Source organism: Myotis daubentonii, chromosome 1 (assembly GCF_963259705.1).
Source record: "Myotis daubentonii chromosome 1, mMyoDau2.1, whole genome shotgun sequence".
NCBI lineage: Eukaryota > Metazoa > Chordata > Mammalia > Chiroptera > Vespertilionidae > Myotis > Myotis daubentonii.
The window spans coordinates 129,690,447-129,704,669 of NC_081840.1; the positions used below are offsets into that span (position 1 = coordinate 129,690,447).

At 41.3% G+C, this 14,223-nt stretch overlaps 1 protein-coding gene and 1 pseudogene across 4 annotated transcripts in view; both read right to left on the bottom strand.

Moving 5' to 3' along the window:
• MSANTD7 (Myb/SANT DNA binding domain containing 7) overlaps positions 1–14,223 on the bottom strand; it is a 501,345-nt gene that overhangs the window by 422,848 nt on the left and 64,274 nt on the right. The window lies entirely within an intron of this gene.
• Positions 480–5,240, bottom strand: LOC132213353 (vasculin-like; annotated as a pseudogene).

Consider the following 14,223-nt stretch of genomic DNA (forward strand, 5'->3'; position numbering starts at 1 on the left):
CCAGTCAGTGTGATCAGTTTTTCTGCTCATGTAATAATTTATCAAAATAAAATTTCCCACAACAACTCTTTTTCATCATCTCTGAAAATCCTGGTCTGACAACATACCCAAATAAAGCTCTTGCAAACCTCCTCTTAAAATTTGGAAGAAAGTGTGGCAAGTTTTTCCTGCAATAGTTATGGAAGTACACGTGGCTAAACAATTTAAGTTTTAAAAAGTGACTAGTACAACAGTTGAGCTCATAAAATTAATGTTTTAGTGCACTTTGCTCCAGTTTTAGCCAACATGCTACATTGTTTTTTTTGGGAGTGGAGATGCACAAAGTGGACTTGGGGATTTCCATTGTATGAAGAGATAGGACTCTGTAAGCAAAATAGTGTAAGCTGCTTTTTTCTTAAGCGCCGAACATTTTAAAACAGACATTTTGCAAAACATTACACAATTTTTTATTATTAAATGAGACCACGTCATCTGTTACATTGTCACATTGTTAGTCAGAGAAATGCTGCAGTGATGAAGAGAATCAATGTTGGGTCCACCAAAGTCTTCATTTCTACAACATCCATGTACAAAGAAAGAATGTTCAACACAGCCTAACACAATATTCTTGGTTTTCTTCATATAGAAGACCCCCCCAAAATCTTCTGGTGGGGCATTTTACTACATAAATAGTTCTTCATTTTATACTCCACCCTGACTACATGAGTACATGCCATAGTAAACCTTTCAGGCTGCCAGGACCCTTACACGTCCTCGTCATTGTCCTTGGACGTGTGGCTGCTGCTGCTGCTGCTCGTCTCCGTGTCATTATTCTCAACCATGGGGTGGAAAGTGCTGTTTTCCAGGGTCCAACCTTGAAGTCACAAATCAGACCACTTTTCAAAATACCATTTTTCCTCAGACCATTCTTCTGCAACTGTTCTCTAATAACTTGGAATTCTCTCATTTCATCCTCAGTCAAGGAAGCACAGGTTTCATTGTTTTCACTGTTTTCTTGCCAGCTCATCTCCTTTAACAATCTGTGGTCTGCCTCAAGTGAACTTGAAAGAACATCTGTTTGTGGGAAGGTTGAAGACCAAATGATCTGCTGGGAAATAACCAAAGCATTGCCATTCTCTTGTGGAATTTCATTTTCATCAAAGTTTCGGTTTAAATCTCTGTCTTGGTATTATTGCTGTTATGCAATTTAAATGAGTCGTCATCCTTCTTGAAGCCAGCATGGCTTACATCTTTATGGTCTTCTTCCACTCTGTCCCTTTTCTTTTTTCTTTTTTTTATTATTTTTTAAACCTTTATTGTTCAGATTATTAACAGTTGTTCCTCTTTTTTTCCCTATAGCTCCCCTCCACCTGATTCCCACCCAACTCTCTGCCCTTATCCCCCTCACTGTCCTCATCCATAGGTGTATGATATTTGTCCAGTCTCTTCCCGCACCCCCACACCCCTTTTCCCCCGAGTATTGTCAGTCCACTCCCTTTCTATGCCCCTGATTCTATTATAATCACCAGTTTATTCTGTTCATGAGATTTTTTATTCATTTGATTTTTAGATTCACTTGTTGATAGATATGTATTTGCTGTTCATAATTTTTATCTTTACCTTTTTCTTCTTCTTCCTCTTCTTAAAGAATACCTTTCATAATTTCATATAATACTGGTTTGGTGGTGATGAACTCCTTTTGCTTTTTCTTATCAGTGAAGCTCTTTATCTGACCTTCAATTCTGAATGATAGCTTTGCTGGATAAAGTAATCTTGGTTGTAGGTTCTTGGTATTCATCACTTTGAATATTTCTTGCCACTCCCTTCTGGTCTGCATAGTTTCTGTTGATAAATCAGCTGAAATCGTATGGGTACTCCCTTGTAGGTAACTAACTGTTTTTCTCTTGCTGCTTTTAAGATTCTCTCTTTGTCTTTTGCTCTTGGCATTTTAATTATGATGTGTCTTGGTGTGGTCCTCTTTGGATTCCTTTTGTTTGGGGTTTTCTGCACTTCCTGGACTTGTAAGTCTATTTCTTTCACCAGGTAGGGGAAGTTTCCTGTTATTATTTCTTCAAATAAGTTTTCAATATCTTGCTCTCTCTCTTCTTCTGGCACCACCATAATTCGGATGTTGGTACACTTGAAGTTGTCCCAGAGGCTCCTTACACTATCTTCATATTTTTGGATTCTTTTTTCTTTTTGCTTTTCCGGTTGGGTGTTTTTTACTTCTTCGTATTTCAAATCTTCTACTTGATTCTTGCGATCCTCCAGTCTGCTGTTGGATCTCTGTATATTATTCTTTAGTTCAGTCAGTGTATGCCTAATTTCTAGTTGGTCCTTTACCATATCCTCGAGGGTCTCACTAGATTTACTGAGGGTCTCGCTAAATTTATTGGCGATTTCTAGAAAATTCTTGAAAAACCTTATAACCATGGTTTTGAACTCTATATCCAGTAGTTTGCTTTCCTCCATTTCTGTCACTTGTGACCTGTTTCTCAGTCTCCGCATTTTGGCTGCTTCCCTGTGTTGATAGAGTGGCTTTGTGTGCTAGGTGTTCTATAGGGCCCAGTGGCTCAGCCTCCCCAATTACCTGAGGAGGACACTCTTGGTGCACCCCCTTGTGTGCTGTGTGCACAGTCTTGTTGTAGTTAAGCCTTGATTGTAGTTGGTATCCTGGAGGAATTGACCTCCAGGCCATTTGACTGTGAGAATCAGCTGTGACTATGGTGGGAGAACTTCTATGTTGGAGACACCCTTATGGGGTAAGACTTGCTTCAGGGGGGCTTTGGTGCTCACTGAGTCTGCCCCCTGAGTGTGTCCCTTATGGATCTGAGGAGTTGTAATCTGGATGGTCCACTCTGACCACTGGGTACACTGGCACTTGGATCTCTAAGGAGGTGCTAATTTAGCCTCTTCCTGAGGCTACCCAGCAGGAGCTATGGAGAGATCTGCAGATTCCTATTCTTTGGGATTTGGAGGTGCACAGATGAGGCCCAGCTGTGAAGCAATGCAAACTGCTGTGGGGCCTTGGGCCTTATTTTGGATGTTCTGGGTCTCTCTGGCCCAGCTGCAGTTTGTTAGGTAATTTTAGATTGCAAAGGGCCAGGCCATTCATATGCAAAAGCCCCTGCACACAGGTTGGGTGGGGTGGGGTCTCAGGGAATCAACAGGGCAGAGCAAACAGCTATGGCTGATCCTCAGCCCTGCCCTAAGAGGTCCCGGGTCTCAGTGTCCTGCAGTAATAAACGCAAGCACCTCTGAGAGAAAGCCTCCCTCAAGTTCTGCCCGATGCCAGGCAGTCCAGTTTCTCCTCGTGTGAGTCTGGGTCCCCAGAGGCTCGCCCAAACTGGAGTTCAGGGCCGTTGGGAGCTTGAGACTCCCTCCCGATTGGAAAAGACAACCACGTCCTCAGTTGCCAGCCCTTTCTGCGTGCGCCTCCCTACCGCTGCACTTTACTTCCACACCGCACCTCCTCTGAGTCTCAGTGTGCTTTTCTCTTTCCTTCTAGTTGTAGAATTTCCACTCAGCCAGCTGTCCTGTGGTTGTGAATGATGTCCGTTTTGTCTTTTAGTTGTATTTTTGAAGTGGTTGTTATAGGTAGCAATTTCAGGTGTTTGCCTATGCCACCATCTTGGTTTTTGACCCACTCTGTCCCTTTTCAATGCTTGCCGAAATTCATTCTTCTTATCAGTGTGAATTTGTGTCAGTTTGGTTAGATGAGGCTGCTGATTAAGTTTGTCAACAGGTGAAGAGGAATTTGAGGAATTACACTCTTTCACTGTCATTGTTGCACTAAAATTCTTGGCTGTTGATTTAAAAGCATTGAAGTTGCCAACACCATATGTAGATTCATGAGAGAAAGAAGTCCCAGCTTTATTTCCTTTAGTTTGGCTTTTCCATTGTGTAGGTTTTGTGGGTAGAGCAGCAGGTTAGGGACTAAACCTTTATAAACACTTGGACCAGTCCTGTTCTTAACTGGCTATGATTGAAGACTTCCTGCTACTGGGAACCTAGACAGCTGTAAGTTTTTTGCATTATCTTTCTTAGTGACCAGCATCTTTGGAGCTCTAAATTGCAGGTAAAGATTTATTTTGATTTGGATCTCTCTCATTCAGGATTTAAAGACGGAAAATCCTCAGCTTCAAACTGTGTATTTTCTCCTTTCTTCTTCCCTGGTTCATTGTCAGGGATGTTGTTTTTGTGTAGTCCTTGGCTTTTTCAGAATGGAACATACGGTATCCCCACGATGTTTTCATTGCCATTTCTCCCATGCGTACGCCATCCATTTTTTCCTTTCCTTCCAAAGTTACCTCCATTGGGACATCCAATACCAGAATTAAAGCCATCTGAAGAGTTGTGTCATTGACGATTCACATCATAACGATTTTCTGTCCATGAATTGTCAGAATGCTTCTCACAATTCAATGATGACTTTGTTAATGATGGTGGAGTGGGAAAATTAAGCCAGGCTGGAGCAGTCATACTGGGCCATTTAGGTCCAGTCTCTCTGACTCAATGAAACAAGGCTTCAACACTCATGGCAAGTCCAGATTCCAACGGGACTGCACAGGAAGGTGTTGGGTTTTTCTTGGTTATCTTTGTGTTTTCCAGTTTGTTTGTTTTAATTTTGTATCCTCTGAAATAAAATCCAAGTTCTTTGAAGATACTTAACCTATGACTATTTGACATAGAGTTACTTCAAGTCAGCTACTCATATTTCAGTTTTAAAGTTTTCATATGGCTATCTCCAGAATTAGCCAAGTTCCTCGGATTTAAGATGATAAAGTCTTCTTTATTATTTCATGTGCTTGTCAGTGTTGTACTTATCCACGTGAGATGAAATATCCAATTTATGATCCAAAAGGCAAAAACAAAAAAAAAATTTCACATCTGAAGAGCGTTCCTAAACAGCATTTAAAGAGACACAGTTATCTCAACATTACCAGGCTGCTGGGAAACTGTAGCATCTTAAATTTCCATGCAAATAAAAGATAAAAGAAAACACAAAAACTGTACTCTTCATTTAGAGAAGCTGTCCCATTGTGACATGAAAGGGAATGAGGTCAAAATTTCCTAAAAGTCTTAATAAGAGTAAATATAAGCTGCCATGGAACTTCAGCAATATTTAAACAGTAATTGGAAACTTCCAAAACTACCTAATGCACAAATCAAGCATATCTTACAGCTGAAAACACCATAGGGGAGCGGAGGGGAGGCAAAAAACAAAAACAAAAACAAAAACCCCAGCAGCTGAAACACTTTAACCAGTTATATAATCCGTTTGAACCAAAATACTGAAGAATGCCTGGGTTTCTGTTTAAGTAGCTTGTAGAGATGATTCTTGCCAATTTTAGTAAACTTCTGGGGCAAAATTATTCAAAATCATTGTAATTCCAAAATGACCATATTCACAAAACCTAGAAGAGGATCTTCATACCTGAGTAATTTCGATCACCTTCTGCCACCTGAAGGTGCCCCCGTCTGGGGTGCTGGCACTCAGACCTGGACGAGTCTCTCGGTACTTTGCATAATCCCCTTTTACCACTTTTCCCAGGTATTGCATGTTTTAAAAATTCTTTCAGCCCTAGGCGGTTTGGCTCAGTGGATAGAGCAGTTGGCCTATCCGGTCTCGGATTCAATTCTGGTCAAGGGCACATGTCTGGGTTTCGGGCTCGATTCCCAGTGGGGGTGTGTGTGTGGGGGGGATGTGTATGTGTGCAGGAGGCAGCCGTTCAATAATTCTCTCTCATCATTGGTGTTTCTATCTCTCTCCCTCTCCTTTCCTCTCTGAAATCAATAAAAATATATTTTAAAAATTCTTTCAGCACTAGTGTACTGCAGCATACCAGTTGAAAATTGCTGACCTAAACAATCTAAAGCAGAAATCTACAAATTTAACCAATAATCCTAGAAAAGATGGGGGAAATTTAAGCATTTTCTAGGCATGGAGAACAGAATTGACCCAAATCCTGGTGATAGGAAACAGGGAATATTCAAAGAAGCTAAGAATTAGAATAGGAGGAAATAATGAGCAATGAGGCTTGAGAAGTAGACAGAAACCATATCACAAAGGGCCTCCATGTGATAGGGTTGGATAGGACCTTTTATTCCTTATATCAAGGTGATTGTAAAGGGAAAGGACTTGGATAGAGCCTAACCTCCTTCCCAGGGCTTCCATCATTATCCTTCCCAAGTGTATTCACTACATGTTCTTACAACACCCCCTTGAGCAAATATGCTTACGCAGTTTCCTTCTACCTCACTGGCCACTCCTCACTCCCCTTTCTGGCTCCCTTTCCTCTATTTAACCTCAATGCTGGGGTTCCTCTGGGCGTGACCCCGAGACATTTCTTTTATGTTCTCTTTCTAAATGACAACCTCAGTTCCTGTGGATTTAAATGTTATCTTTATTTTAAAAAATTTATTTCAGAAAGAGAGAAAAACATAGATGTGAGTGAAACTGATCGGTTGCCTCCCCAGCACACCTGAGCTGGAGTCGAACCCCAACCTGCCACATTGTGGTGTACAGGACAATGCTTCAACTAACTGAGCCACACTGGCCACGGATAAAGAAATACCATCTTCATCATTTTCATGTTTTTTATTTGTCTCCAGCCCTGTTCTCTGCCCTGAATTCTAGACTTTAAATCCACAGTGCCTAGCTGAACTATCAACTGAGGTATTGCACAAACATCTCAAATTGAACATACTTATAAAAGTACCCCTGATTTTTGTCTCCAGACCTGGTCCTTCCCATAAGCTTTCTCATCTCAATACACTGGCATCATCATCTACTCAGGTGTTTTAGAAAGAAATCTAGGTGTCCCCCCCTCCCACCCCACCCCCCGCTTTTGTTGTATGTTTATTTATTTTTTAAACCTTTATTGTTGAGAGTATTACAGATATCCAGATATGCCCCTTTTTATCTCCCCAGTGCCACTCTCCACCCACCCCAGGCCTTCATCACCCTATTGTCTATGTCCATAGGTAATGCATATAAAGTCTTTGGCTAATCTCTTCCCAGACCCTCCCTTTCCTCTGAGATTCATCAGTTTGTTCCATGTTTCCATGCCTCTGGTTCTATTTTATTCATCAGTTTATTTTGTTCATTAGATTCCTTGTTCATTTGTTTTGATTTTCTAGATTTAATTGTTGATAGCTATGCATTTATTGCATTTCATTGTTCATATATATATATATATATATATATATATATATATATATATATATTTTAATCGTCACCTGAGAATATTTTTTTCATTGATTTCTAGAGTGAATGAGTGGGAGGAGAGATGGAAGGGAGAGAAAGGGGTGCGGAGATAGAGAGGGAGAAACATTGATGTGAGAGAGAAACATTGATTGGTTGTCTCCTGCACGCACCCTGGTAGGGAAATCTGCAACCAAGGTACTTGCCCTCGATGGAGAATCAAACCCAAGACCTTTTGGTCTGCAGGCTGATGCTCTAACTACGAGCGACCCAACCCAGGTGATTGTTCATATTTTTGATCTTATATTTATTCATCTTATTAAAGAAGACCCTTTAACAGTTCATGTAATACTGGTTTGGTGGTGATGAACTCCTTTAGCTTTTCCTTGTCTGAGAAGCTCTTTATCTGACCTTCAATTCTAAATGATAGCTTAGCTGGGTAGAGTAATCTTGGTTGTGGGTCCTTGCTTTTCAGGACTTTTAATATTTCTTGCCATTCCCTTCTGGCCTGCACAGTTTCTGTTGAGAAATCAGCTGACAGCCATATGGATGCTCCCTTGTAGGCAACTATGTGCTTTCCTCTTGCTGCCTTTAAGATGCTTTTATCTTCAGCCCTTGGCATTTTAATTATGATGGATCTTGGTGTGGGCCTCCTTGGGTTTATCTTGTTTGGGACCCTCCTTGCTTTCTCAACTTATATGTCTATTTCTTTCACCAGGTAAGGGAAGTTTTCTGTCATTTTTTCAAATAGGTTTTCCATTTCTTTTTTTTTAAAATATATTTTTATTGATTTCAGAGAGGAAGGAAGAGGGAGAGATAGAAACATCCATGATGAGAGAGAATCATGGATCAGCTGCCTCCTGCAAGTCACCTACTGGGGATCAAGCCCACAACCCCAAGCATGTGTCCTTGACCGGAACTGAACCTGGGATCTTTCAGTTCGCAGGCTGACGCTCTGTCCACTGGGCTCAGGGACAGAGGGCGGTTTTCAATTTCTTGTTCCCTCTCTTTTCCTTCTGGCACCCCTATGATGTGAATGTTAGTACGCTTGAAGTTGTCCCAGAGGCTCCTTACACTATCTTCATATTTTTGAATTTTTTCTTTTTGCTGTTCTGATTGGGTGTTTTTTACTTCCTTATTTTTTTTAAAAAAAATATATTTTTTATTTCAAAGAGGAAGGGAGAGGGAGAGATAGAAACATCAATGATGAGACTCATTGATTGGCTGCCTCCTGTATGCCCCTGTGGATCAAGCCTGCAACCCGGCATGTGCCCTGACAGAATCAAACTGTGAACCTCTAGTTCATAGGTTGATTCTCAACCACTGAGCCACATTGACCAGGCACTTCCTTATATTCCACATGATTTGATTCTTGGTGTCCTCTATTCTACTGTTGACCCCCTATAAATTATTCTTTATTTTAGTTAGTGTATGCTTCCTTTCTGACTGGTTCTTTTTTATGTTGCTGATGTTCTAAGTCAAGCATGTGAAACTCAAAGGCTAAAACGGGCCAAATAAACAAGGTTTAAGTTTATGTGGGCCGCAAAAAAAAAAAAAAAAAAAAAGCTTCAATATTCATAGAAATGTAGGTTTATTTCGATAGAGACATGCTGAATACGAAGGGCTGAAATAAATAATAATTGTTAACATAAAATAGAACATTTTAATAGAAATTAATATCTCTTTCTTGAACATTAACTTACCAGACACTGAATAACGGCACAAATTAATAAGCATAATGCAAATAAAACTATTTTTCTTGATCTCTGAAAGAGAAATATTTCCTGTTGCGCACACCAAACAAGTCAGTCCAATACTAATGATGTGGCAATCGGCTGCTAAAATATTTGCTGCTAGTATTAGTGGAAATGGTGCACCTGTGTGTAAGGCGCGTAAAGGAAATGAATGCAACACAATTATAGTAATCAGTCATTAGCGAACGTTGCAGTTGGTTATTGATAATTATGTATAACAGGATATTGTAAAAATTAAGTTATGAAATTTTTATTAAAATGTTTCTTACATACTGTTATATTCGCTGGACTGCAAAAATATTTGTTGTGGGCCACATGTGGCCCATGGGCTGCGAGTTTGACATGCTTGTTCTAAGTTCCTTGAAATTCTCACTAAGTTCTTTGAAGTTCTCATTAAATCCCTTGAGCATCCTTTAATCATTATCTTGAAGTCTGTAACTGGTAGTTTTCTTGCTTCCATTTCAATTAGTTCTTTTTCTGGGGATTTCTCCTGTTCTTTCATTTGTGACATTTTTCTTTGTCTCTGCATTTTGGCTGCTTCCCTGTATTTATTTCTATGTACAGGCAATCCAACGGACTTGATGTACGTTGTTTCGTGGTTACGTCGCCATCTCCCATTTATTTATAAAAAAAAAAGTTCCATCATTTCAACGTATGTATATATGTGCTTTATGTTTTTTATTATTTATTTACCACAAGTAAAGGTCAGGAATTGTTATCTTTTAAATTTTTTTTTACTGTTTCACTTCATTACTGCTGTGTATGTGCTCCATGTGAGTGACGTAGATGCTTATGTAGGTGGGTTCCGACTTACGGCGAAAATTGCGTTACATCACGCCGTAGGAACGGATCTCTGACGTAACCCGAGGACCTACTATATTCAGTAGATCTACTGCTTCCCAGACTTGGTAGAGTCACCTTGTGTAGTAGGTGTCCTGTAGAGTCTAGTGCAGCCGTGGGCAAACTACGGCCCGCGGGCCGGATCCGGCCCGTTCAGCTGTTCTATCCGGCCCGTGGAGCCGAAAGAGCGGAGGGTTCTCTTGCTCTCCCCTCCGCTCCTTCACCAGCAGCAGTGTTAACATGTATTAGTTCACACAAACACTCCATCCATGCTTTTGTTCCGGCCCTCCGGTCCAGTTTAAGAACCCATTGTGGCCCTCGAGTCAAAAAGTTTGCCGGCCCCTGGTAGTGGCTCAGCTACCCCAGACACTTGAGCTGGGAACTCCAGGTGCACCCTTGTGTGAACTGTGTGCAGTCCTACTGTAGTTGAGCCTTGATGTATGTCAGCCTCACTAGGAGGGACTGACCCGCAGGCCAATCCACTATAAGGATCAGCTACAATTACAGTAGAAAAGCTGCTGTGCAGGAACTGAATGCAGCAGGACTTGCTTCAGTGGGGCTTTGGTGCTCACTGAGTCCACCCCTTGAGTGTGACACTCGTGGAGGTGGTAGGGTTGTAATCTGGGTGGTCAAAGTTGACCACTGGCTGCACTGGCTCTGGGGCCTCCCAGGAGGTGCAAAGTCTGCCTGTGCCCTGTCCAGAGCCACCCAGCATGGGCTACTAAGCAATCTGCAGATGGCTACTACTTGTGTTGAGCTTGGAGGTGCCCAGGAGAGACCAAGCTGTGAACCAGGGTGGGCTGTTACTAGTGCTGGACCTGGGGCAAATTGAGAGCTACAGAGTACACTGATGCCAGTTGCTGCTTGTTTAAGAGATTTTAGTAAAGCCCAAAGCAAGAGGCAAAAGAGGCCAGTTGTATGGAAAAGCCACTGGAAATGGCTTGGATGACCCTGCAAGTAGGGAGGGGCGGGGTCTCAGAGAACCACTGGGGCAGGGTGAAAAGTGTGAGCCAGGTTGATGGAGATTCAGATATGGCACAGCCTGTTAGCTCTGTGGCAGGAAGGGCTCAGCAAAGGAACACTGGCCTCCACCAGCACTTCTATCTGGGAGAAAACTGTCCCTCCAGCTCTTGCCCTGATTCCAGACAAGGTAGTTCCTTCCTCAATGTTCCAAGTTCCTTTCAGGCTTCTGCCACTGGAACACAAAGGGAGTGAGTCTGAGTAAGTCTGTGCATAGGCCTTTTAAGGGGACCTACCTGGGTCTTCCACAGCCATGTCACTCAGCCAGAAGTTGTGGGGACTTCTCTTCCTGGCACTGGAACCCTGGGCTGGGGGCCTGGTGTGTGGCAGTGTCCTCTTGTTCCTCAGGGAAACCTCCACATCCAAGATATCTCTCCCAATTTTAAACCACCACAAATGGGTGTGGGAACAACTGGTTCTGCAATTCTGTCCGGTGTCTCCACCCCTCCTACCAGGTCTTGATGTGCTTCTTTAATTCCCTAGTTCAGTGGTTGGCAAACTGCGGCTCGGCAAACCACGGCTTGCAAGCCACATGCGGCTCTTTGGCCCCTTGAGTGTGGCTCTTCCACAAAATAGTGATTTCTGTGCATGGGCCACGAAGATTCAATTGCACTGTACGTGCACGCCTGCATGTACTTTTTTTGTGGAAGAGCCACACTCAAGGGGCCAAACAGCTGCATGTGGCTCGCAAGCCGCCGTTTGCCGACCACAGCCCTAGTTGTAGGACTTCTGTTCAGCTAGATTTCAGATGGTTCTGAATGATGGTTGTTCTGTATTTTAGTTGTAAATTTTGATGTGGTTGTGGGAGGCTGCAGTACCACATTTCCCTATGCTGCCACCAGATGTGACCAGATGCTAGGTATCATCTTGATTCACCCTCTCATTCTCAAAATTAATTCCATTAGTAAGCCATGTCAATGGTACATCCCAAATATACCTTGATTCTGCCCCTTTTCTCCATTGCTACTGGTATTATCTTAGTAGTATGGGTCCTCATTTCTCAACTGGAGTCCTATAAAAGCCTACCTGGTTTCACTTCCACTATGCTACCCTCCAATCCACTTTCTACACAGCCAGAAAAGTGACCTTAAAACATAAAGTGGAATGTTTCCTTCTCCAGCTTTAAATATTTCCCTAAGTCTAGAATAAAACCCAAACCTTTGGATGATCTAAATGGCCTTATGTGATTGGAACCCTGCTTCCCTAACCTTAATTTGTGCTACTGCCCTTTGCTCACTATCCTCATTCAGAAATCATTTATTGTGCATCTCCTATGTGCCAGGCACTGTATGAGGTGCTGGAAATATAACAGTGGACATAAAAGAAAGAGAGCTGGGAAGAACAGATAAATAAGTGAAAAAATAAATAACTTGAGGAAATTCTTAATTAATTTCTGGTTCAGAGTACATGCCCCTCCTGTTGTTCAGGTAGCTACCTTCTTATCACTTGGGTCTCAGCTTAAAGGTCACTTCTTCAGAGGCCTCTCCTGGTCACCCTATCTAAAGTAGGTACTTCCTATCTTCCATTCTCTTTCAGTAAAAATTTACAGAACAAATGGATTAAATATTTTGTAAACCAACTGTTTCCATCATTTTCGAGTCTTGAATCCCACTAATTCCAGGGGATAGATTAGGCTTTGACTCTTCAACGTGCTTTGTTGTGTCTAATATCTGGAGCAGCAACTCTCAAAGTAGGGTACAGGGTCCCGAAACCCTTCAGAGAGCTCCTAAGTTCTTATCTCTCTCTACTTTCTTCTCTGAAATCAATAAAAACATTTTAAAAAATTTATTCACAAAAGTAGGTGTGGGGTAGAATTAACACACTGGCCATGGTTTGCCAACCCCTGATATAGTAAAATAAGCTAACAATACTTCAAAGTAAAATCTTAATTCTTCCAGAGCATTTAGATTTAGCAATTCAACTCTCTTAGTTGGTATTTTCTTATTTCCTGAAAACACTTAATAACTTATACATGTTTACTTTATTTTCGTGTTTATAACTTGGGAAAAGATCCTAAGATATGACTAAATAGCCAGCCTTAATCAATAAGGTATGCCTACCAAAAGGCTGCTTCTTTGTGGACTTACAATCATATCTGAATTCTCTTTGTGCTTTGGTCAATAATTTGATGCAGAATAATCATGAAAAAGTTTACTTTTGACTTCTGCATCATTTTTGTTTTGTTAATCACTCACCTGAGGTTATTTTTTTCCATTGATTTTAAGAGAGTGGAAGGGACGGGGAGAGACAGAGAGAGAAACATCAATGTGAGAGAGATGCATTGACTGGTTGTCTTCCGCTCATGCCCTGACTAGGGCCAGGGATAGAGCCTGCAACCGAGGTACATGCCCTTGACTGGAATTGACCCTTCAGTCCATGGGCCCGGACTCTCTCCACTGAGCCAAACCAGGAAAGACGGTTTCTGCATCTTTAGAAATAGAAGATTACTGCCATCTATCTCCCACAAGTTTGAACAGGTAATAAACAACAGTTTTTGAATTTGACCACTGAGTAAACATTTCTTCTTGCTGGGAACCAAGGAGAAAAATAAGTGGAAAATCCTATGTTGGTAATAAGATCCAATGTGCGCTACTCATGCCTTTCCCCTGATACAGGCAAATTAGTTGGGTTGTTTTATTTAGAGAATAAGATTTTTCATTAATAACCCACTGAGGATCTAAATACCCCAGAGAATATTTTCTGATGAATATTCATTTATAAGAGGGAAAAATTAAAGTAAACAAAATTGTAAAAAAAACGAGCACCTCTCCTACATTTCCATTTACAAAAAGAAGGCACCGTTTAAAGCAGCAGTTCTCAACCTGTGGGTCGTTTGACCCCTGTGTCGCCTAAGATCATCGGAAAACACATATATAATTACATATTGTTTTTGTGATTAATCACTATGCTTTAATTATGTTCGATTTGTAACAATGAAAATACATCCTGCATATCAGATATTTACATTACGATTCGTAACAGTAGCAAAATTACAGTTATGAAGTAGCAACGAAAATAATTTTATGGTTGGGGGTCACTGCAACATGAGGAACTGTATTAAAGGGTCGCGGCATTAGGAAGGTTGAGAACCACTGGTTTAAAGACTTTGCTATTTAGCCTTCCAGACTTTCTTTGTGTCACATGAATATCTACACACAATTGGTGAGTTTATGAGTTTACTTTTTTCTTTTAAGCAAAAAAGGTATCTTATTTTGTACATGGTTCTGAATTTTTCTTTCCATTTAATACCAAAGACTTTTCAATTGTTCTCTTAGTCATCTAATAAGAATATAAGTCTTCTTGCTCTGGCTCGGTGGCTCATTTGGTTGGACCGTCGTCCTGTGCAAGAAAAGGTTGTGTGTTTGATTACCAGTCAGGGGACATTAGGAGACAACTGAGCAATGTTTCTCTCTCACATTGATG